The following is a 13583-nucleotide window of genomic DNA, read 5'->3' as shown; positions in this document are numbered from 1 at the left end:
TAACGGAATATGTTATGTTTTTCTATTGTATTTGTTTTTTGTAACTGAAATACGGTTATGTTCCAGGAACGAGGCACGACGACAGTTAACCAAAAGCATAGGTGGTTGGTGGAGCAAAAACTTCTTCATTTTGTTGACGCGTTTTATCAATACGTTATGGACAGAGTAATAACCGCCTTACACGTTCACAAATGAAAATGTTATTATCTTTCCTTACTGATGTTCATTTACGGTTGGTGTACTGTATATGTATGTGTACCACAGTTCATGGAACGAGTTATGTGAAGGTATGGCAGCAGCTGGATCTCTTGATGAAGTGATTCAAATGCATGAGCCCTACTTACTCTCAATTCACCATCACTGCTTTGTAGTTCCGGACAAACTCGTCAGTAACATCTTTCTTTCTTTTGCAGGTTACAATGATCCGTGTTAAAGATAGAATGAGTTATCGGCTTTGTTTCTTTTTTTATAGTGGGCATTGATAGCAAGCCGGATCAACAAAGGTACTCTCTTTGATCGATTTCGAATTGGGTTGTGGTGGCAGCCAATCTTTACCTGCAACAGAAGTCCCTAGTGTTTCTTCGTGATTGGTACTGAGTTCTTACTTTACAAATTTTATTTTACGAGTCACCATTATATGATGATAGTATATACATTGAACTCTTTAATGTAACGGGTTACGGGTCGGTTCGGATCGGATTCGGGCCAACGCGGGTTTCCGGACGGGACGGGTTTCGGATCGTAACGGGTTTTAGGCCGACACGGGTTTCCGCACGGGACGGGTTTCGGATCGCAACGGGTTTTAGGCCAACACGGGTTTCCGCACGGGACGGGTTTCGGATCGCAACGGGTTTTAGGCCGACACGTGTTTCCGCACGGGACGGGTTTCGGATCGGAACGGGTTTTAGGACGACATGGGTTTTCGCACTGGACGGATTTCGGATCGCAACGATTTTTAGGCCGACACGAGCTTCCGCACGGGACGAGTTTCGGGTCGGGACGGGTTTGGGTTTGGTTTCGTTTTTTCGGTTTGGTCGGTTTTTTTGGTTTCGGTTCGAATCGGTTTCAATATTTTCAGCTTTTTTTTGTTTCATTTCGGTTTTTTGTTTTCGTTTGGTTGGTTTATTCGGTTGAGTTTTATTACTAATACCTGAAAGACAACAAAAGCATCCAACAGCTCAAATCTTCAATGCAAGAACAGTGTTGAAGTTCATGATTCGGATTCAGAACATCAACTGCAGCAGCTTTATTCATTTTGAACTGGGATCATTGATTCCGAAAGTTGACTCATTAGAAACAGAAGTCGGAAACGAGCGTGCTTTATCGGGAAAGATGAGAGACAGATGTTGGGTACTAGAAGGCGAGTTGGAATCATTAAATATGAAAGTTGATTCGCTAGAAACAGATGTTGAAAAGGAACGTGCCTTATCAAAGAAGATGGGAGCCAAATGTCGGGAATTAGGTGAGTTGGAATCCTTGAATCTGAAAGTTGATTATTTAGAAACCGAGACAAAAAGGAGCGCGCTGTATCAGGAAGATGGGAAACAGGTGTCGGGAATTAGAACATTAATTGGAATCCTTGGTTTTGAAAGTTGATTCTCTAGAAACGGAGGTTGAGAAGGAGCGCGCGTTATCGAAGAAGATGGGAGTTAATTGTCGGGCATTAGAAGGCGAGATTTCAAGATTACAATGTGAAAATCAGTACCCAATACCCGTTATCCGAAGTGTCAAACTGAACAGTTGAGAAAACCAAGTCAAGTCTGGTCAACCGGGTTCGGTACACTCACTGAGGTAAATATGTTAATTTTTTTCTTTAGAATATATATTTATACCTTTGTTTTCATTGGGACTAAATTTGGGATTTTGTGTTGTCTGAATTCATTTAGAGCTACAAGCACCGACTCTTGCTTTGATTAATCAAAATGACGCCTTAGATGATGATAAAGATGAGCCTTTGAATGAAAATGATGATGTGCACCAAGGTGAGGAACTAAATACTCGACATTTGGTTCTCAACTGACATACTACACAAAGTTGACCAAAACCTCAGCACTCATGTTGTTTCAGTGAGTTGAGCCACGACAGGTTCGGTATAATTATAACTTAAAAGTGAAAATTTGGTGCAATTATTAATTCGTTTACATACAAAAAGATCTTACAAAAGGTGATTCTGTGAGTATTGTGAATGAAATTCACTTGCTTTGGTCCATTGTTTCGAACCCTTGAGAGTAGATTCGGCAGTGAAAACCCCAGCTGCTGCTAGCAATGATGGTGGGAAGTTCAGCATTTCGTATTCCACCAAACACAGGTCAATCAAGTAGAAACACATTTGCTCCATCTATACAAATAAACACAAAGATTATCAAAAAAGAAAAATCAATTGGTTGCTAGCAATGAATATATTATTCTTTAAAATCTTGCAGACCTCTTTGTAAGATCTTGCAGCTTTGAGAAACCGCTTCACAAACACGAATGACATTGGAACCGAGAGGTTGAATTCAAGGGTATTCATCATTTCTTTCTCCTGGAAACATCAAAACAAGAACAAATATGACGTTATTATAATTATATAATAATAACAATAATAAGGTAGATAAATAAAATTTTGTTCATTAGTTACCATATCAAGAACTTCAGATCTTGTGTAAGCTTTATCAGAAAGAAATTACGATAAAATCATCGACAATCAGCACCGTGACTTCTTCATATTTACAAGCGAGAAGCATTGCGGTTATTCCAACGAGTTGAATATTCTTCCTTAGACCATGTGTAGTGGTAACTTGTTATAATGCCCCCACCATGGTGCATTATCCGACACGTGGCAACCCAGTCAACATGGGGCATTATAGCATAAAGTGGTGTAGTGGGGATAATGCCCAAATAATGCCCATTCCAATCATTAAACAAAAAAAAAAAAAAAATTAAAAAAGCAAACACTCTAATTGGTTGGTCAAATAAGCTGACACATGCAAAAGAAAAAGCACACTCTCCCATTGGCCACTTCCTTTTCATTTTAGCGTTTTAATAATAACGCCAAAGTTCAATTTCTGAATTTTTTTTTTAAAAATAACGCCTACCGTAATGGGGTGGGGGGCGTTTCCGGGCGTTTTTTTTTGAATTTTTTTTTAAAAAAACGCCCCACTACGGGTGGTCTTACAACGGGTCGGCGCAACAGGAACCGGTCAACAAGATTGACAGTTAGATACAAAGTCTCTTCCGTAAGTTCAAACTTGTAATGAACCTATTTTTTTTTTTTCATCATAAGTTGTTATAAACATTAATTCTGCATTTGGTATGGTATCATAAGTTATTATAAACTTTAATAATGTACCTCAATTAGCCAATCGATGAGAATGCCTCTCATTCTATCGGTTATGTCACGCTGTTGGAAAACGAGTATGTCACTATAAATTGTCGATACCGCGGCAACGTGCGGGTTCCCCACTAGTTTTACAAATAGAAAAGAATATGAGTGATGAGAAAAGGCTATACCTTTTCATAAATAACACATTGAATAACTTGAACTCGGTATTGGGGCTGATTGTAGGCGTATCTAAGAATTTCTCACAAAGTGTTTTGTTGTTTTTCAATCTGCAGTATGTTCACATTGTGTATGGATGTCTTTACTGCTAGATGGATCAGTAAGATAAAAATCTTCATTCCATTCTAGAATATATAGATTAATCTTAAACTATCAAAATTAATAAATTTTTTATGCTTGATGTCTTTCTGTGAATGTGAACTTGCATTCATCTTATATAGGTTTGGTGTTGGATTCTTAGCTAAAAGAAAATAGACCATTTCAACCCAACTGTAGGTATTTTTTTATTTGACACATTAAGGTTGATATATAACCCAAATAAACTCATTCATGTGAAGTGTTTTAAGAAAAATGACCTATGCAACATATCCATTTTTTTCTCTAATCCATCAGATGCCCAAATCTTTTCGAGGAGATCCATCAATCAAAATTTACACAAATATAAGGTAAAATGGTGTATTGACTGTTGATATTAGAAAAGGAGAAATATGTAATATATATTTATTTTATAGTTCATTAAGGGTATAATAGTCGAAACAGTCTGTACTGTCGGAGATGGTCACGCGCCCGAAGTTACATTGGATAAATTTATAGCGTTAGAACTTATGGAACGAATAGGATATGATGGTGGTGCAAAATGAGTAGAGAGTACTCCTCTCTAGTTAGTCTTCAAGTGCTCATCATTTTCTTCATACATATATGCAGGGGCGATGCTTTGAAGGGGCCGGGAGGGGCGCCCGACCCCCCGAACTTTTCGGCCAGTAGTGTTATATATGTAGTTTTGGTATAGAAATTTTTGGGTATATATGTTTTCGACCCCCTGGTTCTATAGAAATTTTTGGGTATATACGTTTTCGACCCCCCCGTAAAAAATTTCAAGCTTTGCCACTGCATATATATGTATTTTTTTGTAGTTTGTTCATCTCAAATGAAGCACGTAGCCTACTATTCTACTAGAGTTGAGGATGAATGAAAAATCCCACTTAATTAGAGACATAAAGACTTAAATTAATTGAGACATAAAGACTATAATTAAAAGACATAAAATTCTACTCAAGAGTTTAGTCTTTAATTCACCATATGATAATTCTCTTTAATATTTATAATTTCATTAAATTATAAATTTATTAAATATCAATTCACCAAATTTTCAACATATTCGAACCGTACCCGAGTGTTTCAAAATAGTTAACGGTATGATATTTTAAAGAGTAAACTGCCATTTTGGTCCCTGAGGTTTGGTTACTTTTGCCACTTTAGTCCAAATTTGAAACTTTTTGCATTTGGGTCCCTATAGTTTCATTTTTTTTTTTGCCATTTTGATCCAAAAATGAAATCAGCTAATATTTCTCAAATTAAATCCTGATATTTGTCCTTTTCCTCAGGGGCAAAATAGTCATTTTATTATAACACATTAACAATTAAAATTATAAAACTAAATAATCCCTTTTTTGACCGTTCGTACATCATCTTCCCCCAAACCCTCCAAACCATTATCGATCTTCACTTGCAGGGAGACCTCCAATCCCCCTTTTATCTCTATACCTTCACCTACACTGAACAACAAATGGAAGCAGTTATGGGTTCCTCTTCATACCTCAAACTGGTTTCCAACTCCTGCAGTAATTTCAACAATAATTTATTAGCAAACCACACCCCTTTCACACAATCAAACCTCTCTATTTCATCTCATACAACTGTTCGTCCCCTCACTCTCATCATTTTCGCTAAATCTCCTCCACCGCAGTCATCTCCGTCACCGTCGCCAGTCGTCGGCCGCATTCCTCTCCGTTCGCTCGCGGTGGAGCCACGGCGTTGATTGGAGGTCTCCGGCTTCATTGAGTTCTGATTGTGTCTCTGTTTCTTTTGATTCGAAGATTTGTTGTTGTTGTTGTGTGGAATTCTGTTGCCAATTGGAAAACACCTAAAGACTAATTAATTAGTTTGGGGGGTTTCCAAGAGTGAGATTTCATTTCATTTCAAACCAACCTGTGGATCGGTGACGTTATGGTAAAAGGAGATGCCGTATGGAAAACACCGTCACAACCTTCAACTACAACATCAAAGGAGCCATCTTCCAGCAGGTTCGCTTCAAACAACTGAAGCCTTTCCTTAGCCCCCTCAAGCTTAAGCAAGTGCTCTGTTTTCTTAGGGTCCTCTGCAAAAATCACCAACCAATTCAATCAAATCGCTTAACCAGCCATGAAGCTATGCACCCAGAAGCTCTAGTAACGCACACAGTCTTTCTGTTGCTTTTGTTCTCAGTTGAGTTGGGGCTCCACACCACATGTGCATACCACAATTCTCGATCTTCACTTGCAGGATAATGGAGTTTGAAGAAGATGATGGTTTTAGGAGAATGGGGTTTGAAGAAGAGGATGAATTAGGGTTTGGGTTTGGGGATGAGTCAGTGCTTCTTGTCAAAGAGATTAATTAATTTTATAATTTTAATTAATAATGTGTTATAATAAAATGACCAAAATGCCCCTGCACAAAAAAAGAAAACAATCAGGTTTCAACAGTCAAAATAGGGGGTTTTTGGATTTTGGACTAAAATGGCAACAAAAGTGAAACCACAGGGACCCAGATTTAAAAAGTTTGAGATTTGGATTAAAATGGCAAAACTGCCCAAACCACAAGGACCAAAATGGCAGTTTACTCTATTTTAAATAGTATAATATTCAAACTGCACCCGAGTTTATCAAACTCCGTTAATGGTGTAATATTTTAAACAATATAGTATTGAAACGGTATAATATATTCGAATCGTACCCGAGTATTTCAAAATAATTAACGGTATAATATTTTAAACGGTATAATATTCGAACCGAACTCGTGTTTATCAAACTCCGTTAATGGTGTAATAGTTTTAACGATATAGTATTGAAACGGTATAATATATTCAAACTATACCCGGAGTATTTCAAAATACTTAACGGTATAAGATATCGGTGGGTAGAGCTTGGAAATCATCCTGCGCGGCCATTATCGCTTCAACCGAGAAGTCGGCCTTTGATTGATACCAAAATCCTTGCTTATACCAGCAACCCTCGTATCGACATAGATTAGCAACATTCTTGGGAAGAGTAGATACTTTTCCCTTGTATCGCTCGATGATGACCGCCATCTTTGCCTTTAGTACCTTTTCTTCATCTTTTGTAATGGTTGCAAAAGGTGAATAGAAGGCAGTAGGGGAAGACATCATGTAAGGAGGTTTCAAATGTTAATATTAACTTCAAGCTAATTTGTTTATGGTCCACTACATATATATTATATGATTCCCATCATCCCATGCAATAATGCAAAGATAAAATAAAAAAGTCAACTAACATTATGAGTTATGACTCGAATAATAAATACTAAATAAGCATCTTAAAACAACCATAATGACTCGAATCTACCGGCCAACCCAGTAGTTTATTCATTTTCTTAGAGCATCCACAATAGGATAGGATGTATGTTGATGTTTTTAAGAAGAGAGAAAGATGAGGTGGAGGAGAGAAGGTGTGGTGGTGTATGTAGGAAAAAACATGTATTTGAGGAGAGAGAAAGGTGTTGTGAGACGGAAGGAGGAAAGAGAAGAGAGGAGACAGAGAGTTGTTTTTTGATAACCCAAGTTACTTTTTGTAGGGTTATTAATATGAGACAAGAGAGAAAATGTGTATGATTGGTGGGGCAATGCCACCTTAGCATAATAAAAACATCAAAAAACACCCCTTATTGGGATGCTCTTAAGTTAGACCATGGGGTATGATGGGGCGGGGGTTGGGGGCATGAGTTGACACGTGGAGTTCGAGCCCCCCCCCCCCCACAACCGAGTGACGTGTCCGTGAGGTATGACGGGGCGTGAGTGAACCGCGTGGCTTGGCAGTTTATAAAAAAAAAAGACAAAAAATTAAGAAAATACACACAACATTAAAAAAAAGTCTAAAATTTTATTAAATTCTTAAAACGATTACAAAATAAAAAAAAAACCTAAAAACGATTATAAAATAAAAAAACCTAAAAATTACAAAAAAAACCTAAAAACGATTACAAAATAAAAAAAAACCTAAAGCGTTAGGTAAATTTCAAAAAGCGTGAGCTTGTCGAACGACTTTCGCTCCTTGCCCCGAAATTCAATGTTCGCCACCGCCACCCGGTCCTCGTGGCTTAACTCACCGCTCGGAACGGCTTCGTAGTAGGCTTTGACCGATCAAGCTTCACTCGTAGCTCGCGTCATTTATTTTGGCACGCGTTTAAGTTGTGTCGGTCGTGTCCGACGTTATGTCGGTAGCTTGCAAAGGCTTTCGGCCAATATCGGGGTTGACCGGGTTGTCGCCCCTTTATTGCGTCAACGACGCTCGTGACGAGAGCTAGCTCTTCTTCGTGTGTCCAAGAGGCCATCGATCAAGTGGGTTGGGGTAGCGGGTTCGATCAAGTGGGGTTTGGTTGGGGTAGCCGGTGGGGTTGGGGTTATATTTATAGTGATGTTGACTGTTGGGTTGGGGTGACCGCTTGGCTTGGCCAAACGGTTACATTTTAAATTTTAAACACCCCGCTATGACATGGCCAACAAGCGAATAGGAGCCCGCCACATAGGATCGCTAGCCCGCCCCACGCCCGGCTTTAAACTCCCGCCCCTTGGGCCACGCCCCAACCCAAGCCCACCCGGGGTGGTGGCTTGGGCGTTTTCAGCCAACCCACGCCCCAACCCAAGCCCATACCCCACAGTCTTATAAGGCTAGACGGTATGGGGTTAGTCCCCGGAGCGTCCAGGACCGACGACGGTCCACACACCGTGCCCCACCCCCCCCCCCCCCGGTTCCCTTCTTGACCGTCCTCCTCTAGCCGTTTGAGACGGTCCACAAAATGACAAAAGAATGTGAGGAATGAGGACTTTTGACAGTTTGATTAAAAAAAATGCCAATTTCAATTTAAAAAAGCAACGGCGATTTTTTAACCTAATACCAAATTCACTCCAATTTTTATAGATACTCACCACTTTTACACCATTTTTCTTCACCCACTACAATCTCATATCTCTCTCACATTTTATAAACCCTCTTCCCTTTTTATATAAACTCAACATTTTTATACCATTTTTTACCCACTACCACCCCATCTCGCTCTCAAAAATTACCATGGCTTCACCTTCTTCACCTTCTTCCATTTCTTCATCTTCGTTTACGTGGTATTCATCATCTTCGGAAGAGAATGACGCATTTATGGAAAACATGACTATGAATGCCGCTCAAGTCTTCATGGCAGGTGATGAAGCGTCGTCCCAACAGCTAACTAGACGAGCAAAATTAAACCGAGACAAAGAAGGTACTTTACTATTTTTTCTGTATGTTTATTTAGATTTGAAAATGTATTTTATAATTAATTTCATATATTTTTCGTTTTAAATATATAGCCGCCACGATAAACTAGTAGCCGATTATTTTGCCGACGAACCCGTGTACACAGACGAGATGTTTCGACGTCGGTTCCGCATGAGTCGTCGACTTTTTTTGCGTATCGCAGGCGACATGCTGATCCGTTTTTACCACATATGGTTACACACCCGATGCATTAGACGAGTATTTAAGGATGTCCGAAAGAACCGCACGTCTTTGTTTGCACAAGTTTTGCGAATGGGTTGTCAAATTATATAGCAAAAGATACATGCGGAGACCGACACGAACAGAGACATGGTTTCCTAGGAATGCTCGGGAGCATTGATTGCATACACCTTGTCGTGGCAAAACTGCCCAACTGCCTTGCAAGGTCAGTATACTAGGGGAGATCATGGACATCCGACTATTATTCTAGAGGCTGTTGCGTCACAGGATCTCTGGATCTGGCATGCTTTTTTTTGGTCTACCTGGTTCGCTCAATGACCTTAACATCATATACCAGTTACAGATATTTGACAACATAGTGGCGGGAACAGGTCCAGACACAAGTTTTATGGTTTCGGGGGTGGAATACAGGCGAGGTTACTACCTAGCAGATGGAATATACCCAACATACTCGACAATCGTTAAAACTATTCCGCACCCGACAGACGAAAAAAGAAAAAAAATTGTGAAGTATCAAGAGGGTGCGTGAAAAGATATTGAACGGGCTTTTAGTGTTCTACAAAAAAATGGCATATCATTGAACATCCAGCATGTTCGGCTACACAAAAGAGGTTACGACACATTATGTACGCTTGTATCATCCTTCATAACATGGTCATTGAAGACGAAGGTAGAGCCATATGCGAGTACGACGAAAACGCGCCTACCAGAAATTCTGTTGCAGTTAGTTTGGAACAACAAGATTTGAACATGTTCTCTCTACGTAACGAGTACACACATCATAACCTACAAGCGGACTTGGTGAAGTACATTTGGAACAACGCTCAAAACAAACCAGACGACCACATGCAGGACGAAAACTAGTAGCTTTTTTTAATATATTAGGATTTTTTTTAAGTTTATGTTTTTTTTAAGTTTATGTTTTTTTTAAGTTTATGTATTGTTTTTTAATATTAATGAAAATATTTTCTTAATTCATTTGTTAAATGTTAAAAAAGTGGAAGATTAAAAAAATAAAAAATAAAAAAGTGGTGGGGTAGGATCATCCTCCCATTTCCACTAAATTTGTGTGATGGACCATCCTCCCAAGAATGGTGATGTGGCGATGACGTGACGAATCATCCTCCCTTAGAGGATCATCCCGATACCATGTAGCCTAATCTTCACTAATCATTTCATATCGCTCTTCATTTTTCAAATAGAACATTTGTTGCATTAAGTAGAAGACATCTACCTTAATAAATAAATATAGTATACCTAAACACACCCCTTGCCCGTTTAGGTCGGGAGAGTTGTTTGTGTTTGGCCTTCTGCCTGTTTGGGTCGGAGGTTGTTTTTAGTGAAGTTTAATTTTCAAAAAAAAAAAAAAATAGTAGTTTAATATAACTTGTTTTCAGTCTCTTGATGCTCACTTTTTTTTCTTTTTGTTCACGCTCCCACAACCAGTGTACCCCCGATCACCCACCACCACCTCTATCTTTGTCGTTGCCTCCAACTCCACCGCAAACACCATTATTGCTATCCAATCCTACTAGCAGTCCACTACAAGAATGGAAGGCGTTTAGCGGCGACACCATTAGCGGCGACAGGCCAAATGTCGCCGATATTGGTCGATCCGCGTCCCGGAAGCTGAAACCAAACCCCAGCCCTTGATCAAAATCCTGATCTAACGGTTGGGGAATTAAAACATATTAGCGGCGACAAGAACATATCAATACCAGCGACATTTGGCCTCCGCTAAAAGTATGTGTCAGAACATTAAACCCTAGCCACACAAACCTTATCTCTGGTCAACCCTTTACCGGTGACATATATCAATACCGGCGACACTTCGTCGCCGCTAATGGTGAAACGATACAGCGCCATTTTTTCCCCTTTTCTTCACTTTTTCCCCCAAAAACTCGAGCGAACCGCCGGATTTCAGCGAATTTCGACCAAATCGGTAAGTAAAGCTTTGTTTTTGTTACATTTCTTCTTTATTTTGTAATATACATATGATAGGCTTTAATTTTTTTATATTTTTGTGTGTTTTTGTGTTTATGGTACTGAAATCGGATCATCACCATCACTTCTCCGATCACCACCGTCACTTCTCCGGTCACCACCTCGTCTACGCGGTTTACATCTCTTGGAAACTTGAAAATACGGTTAGTTTTATATGTATTTTTTTCAAAGTTTAGAAATTGAATATTTTTTTGTTTAGGTATGTAAATGTATAATGTAGGTGTTTGTTAGTATGTCGAATGTATAATGTAGGTTTATTTGGGGAAAATATGTATATGAAAATCTATGTATTTGTGTATGTAGGTGTATGTAAGCATGTATGTGGGTATTAAGTGTATGAATGAATGTATGTATGTAGGTGTATGTTAGTATGTTGGTGAAAAATGTGTATGTTAGTTTGTATGTTTGTATAAAGTATGCAAATGTGTATGTAAGTATGTATAAATTTTATGGTTTTGGTCAAATTGTATAAGAAAATCTATGTATTTGTGTATGTAGGTGTATGTAAGCATGTATGTGGGTATGTAAGTGTATGAATGAATGTATGTATTTAGGTGTATGTTATAGTATGTTGGTGAAAAATGTGTATGTTAGTATGTATGTTTGTATAAAGTATGCAAATGTGTATGTGAGTATGCATAAATGTTGTGGTTTTAGTCAAAATGTGTGTTTGGTCATGTTTGAAAAAAAAATATGTTTAAGTTGATAATTTCTATGTTTATATATGTTTGTATAAAGTATGTAAATGGTGTATGTAAGGATGAATGTTTGTATGTTTATGTAGGTGTATGTAAGCATGTATGTGGGTTTGTAAGTCTATAAATAAAGTACGTGTTAATGTGCATACATTATGTTTAAGTTTCATGATTTCTATGTTCATGGTCATGTTTGCAAAAAAAAATATGTTTAAGTTGATAATTTCTATGTTTATGTTTAGGTTTGAGAAAAAAAATATATTTGAGATGATAATTTGAATGTTGTTTATGTGTAGGTTTGAAAAAAAAAGTTTAAGTTTGATAATTTGTATGTTTGTGTTTAGGTTTGAAAACATTTATATTTATATTTGACAAATATATATTAGTTAGGAAATACCCTCCTTGAATTAAAATTATCATTTAAAACATAACAAACATAGAAAATACCCGCCAAAATTGAAATCACCATTTAAAACAAAAGAAGCTAAGAAAATACCCGCCCGAAATTTAAACATAACGAGCTTAGAAATACCCGCCCGTGTCTTGTTAATCCTAAATTAGATTCTCTTTCATTTGCATAATGCCTATCGATAAAAGCTGGATTGATTCCCCACGTCATTCACCTCACTACAAGCAAGGACTCAAGTCTTTTATCGAGATGTGTGAAAGAGTGATAAAAAACCACGATGAAGTTAGATGTCCGTGTACCCTATGTAAAAATTCCGGCTTAATAAACATGGCAGAAATGAAATACCATTTGCGTATTAACAGTTTTTGGAAGGAATACACGACGTGGACCTTTCACGGGGAAACGACTCCAATTGCCGTAGTAAACGATGTTGCGCCACAAGACGGTATGGGAAATATTATTGAAGACATTAGGGGGGAGCGTATGGAAGAAGATACTGTAGGTCCAGGTTTCGGGACCGAAACCGTGATTTTCTGTTTATGTTCAAAGATGGAAGAGATAAGAGAGGATAAACATAACAAACTTTGTATTAATCCGGTAGTAAACATTACAAGTCGGCCCGGTTACATGACAACCGAACTAATACCAAAGAAGTATACATCCGGGGAGAAACCAAGTGGTGATTTCTCCCGGTGAGGTCTCAGACCTCCATTCTCTCTCTAGCACACACTTGTGCTCTCACTCTTGTGTTGCAAATGACAAAGTGTTGGTATTTATACCAAAACAAACACTGCAGGTCGAAGGATCAGACTGACTGGTCGAAACATCATCCTTCGATCAGACAGTCTTCGAAAGATACTCACATACCTCGAATGATATCCTTCGATATCCTTCGAGGTCCATCCTTCGATGGGTATCTTTCGAGCTCATCGAAGGATATTCATAATCCTTCGATGCCTTATCCTTCGACACCAATAACAACACAGCAACTTTGTCTAGCAACACACACACACAGTCAAACCAACAACCCTCTCGTTTGACCACTTCAAACGAGCGGGTCTATACACGTTCGTTTGACCGTTTCACTAACTATTACAAATTCAGCATAAAATAATAACTAATCTATTCGACAAGCATCGGACACAAAATCTGCATCAACAAATTCCCCCTTGTCCGTTGCTGTCGAATGCTGAAAATGCAATTGCAATCAATCTTCAGCCAAGTATTCATCTTCTCTGTGTAGACAAATTCCCCCTTGACCGATGATCCAGGTAAGTAGCATCCTGATGCTCATTGTATAAGATTTCCCCCTCAAAGTACGCGTATCCGTGTTGAGTGTTGTGCAATTTCCTCAAAAGGATCAATTGACCGATCTTCCGCTGATCTTC

General features: G+C 38.5%; 1 long non-coding RNA gene and 1 pseudogene across 1 annotated transcript; both read right to left on the bottom strand.

The window, feature by feature from the left end:
* Positions 1-2109: 2109 nt before the first annotated feature.
* LOC110888952 lies at positions 2110-3364 on the bottom strand (annotated as a pseudogene).
* Positions 3365-4887: 1523 nt separating this feature from the next.
* Positions 4888-6740, bottom strand: LOC118484314. Its single transcript, XR_004873301.1, has 2 exons — positions 6455-6740; positions 4888-6028 (listed from the first exon to the last, which is right to left on the bottom strand). It is a non-coding gene; the product is annotated as an uncharacterized LOC118484314 (long non-coding RNA).
* Positions 6741-13583: the final 6843 nt, after the last annotated feature.

This window comes from Helianthus annuus, chromosome 11 (assembly GCF_002127325.2).
Source record: "Helianthus annuus cultivar XRQ/B chromosome 11, HanXRQr2.0-SUNRISE, whole genome shotgun sequence".
In the NCBI taxonomy this organism is placed as follows: Eukaryota; Viridiplantae; Streptophyta; class Magnoliopsida; order Asterales; family Asteraceae; genus Helianthus; species Helianthus annuus.
Note: the sequence above shows the minus strand (reverse complement) of the source record. Positions and strands in the feature narration are given on the sequence as shown.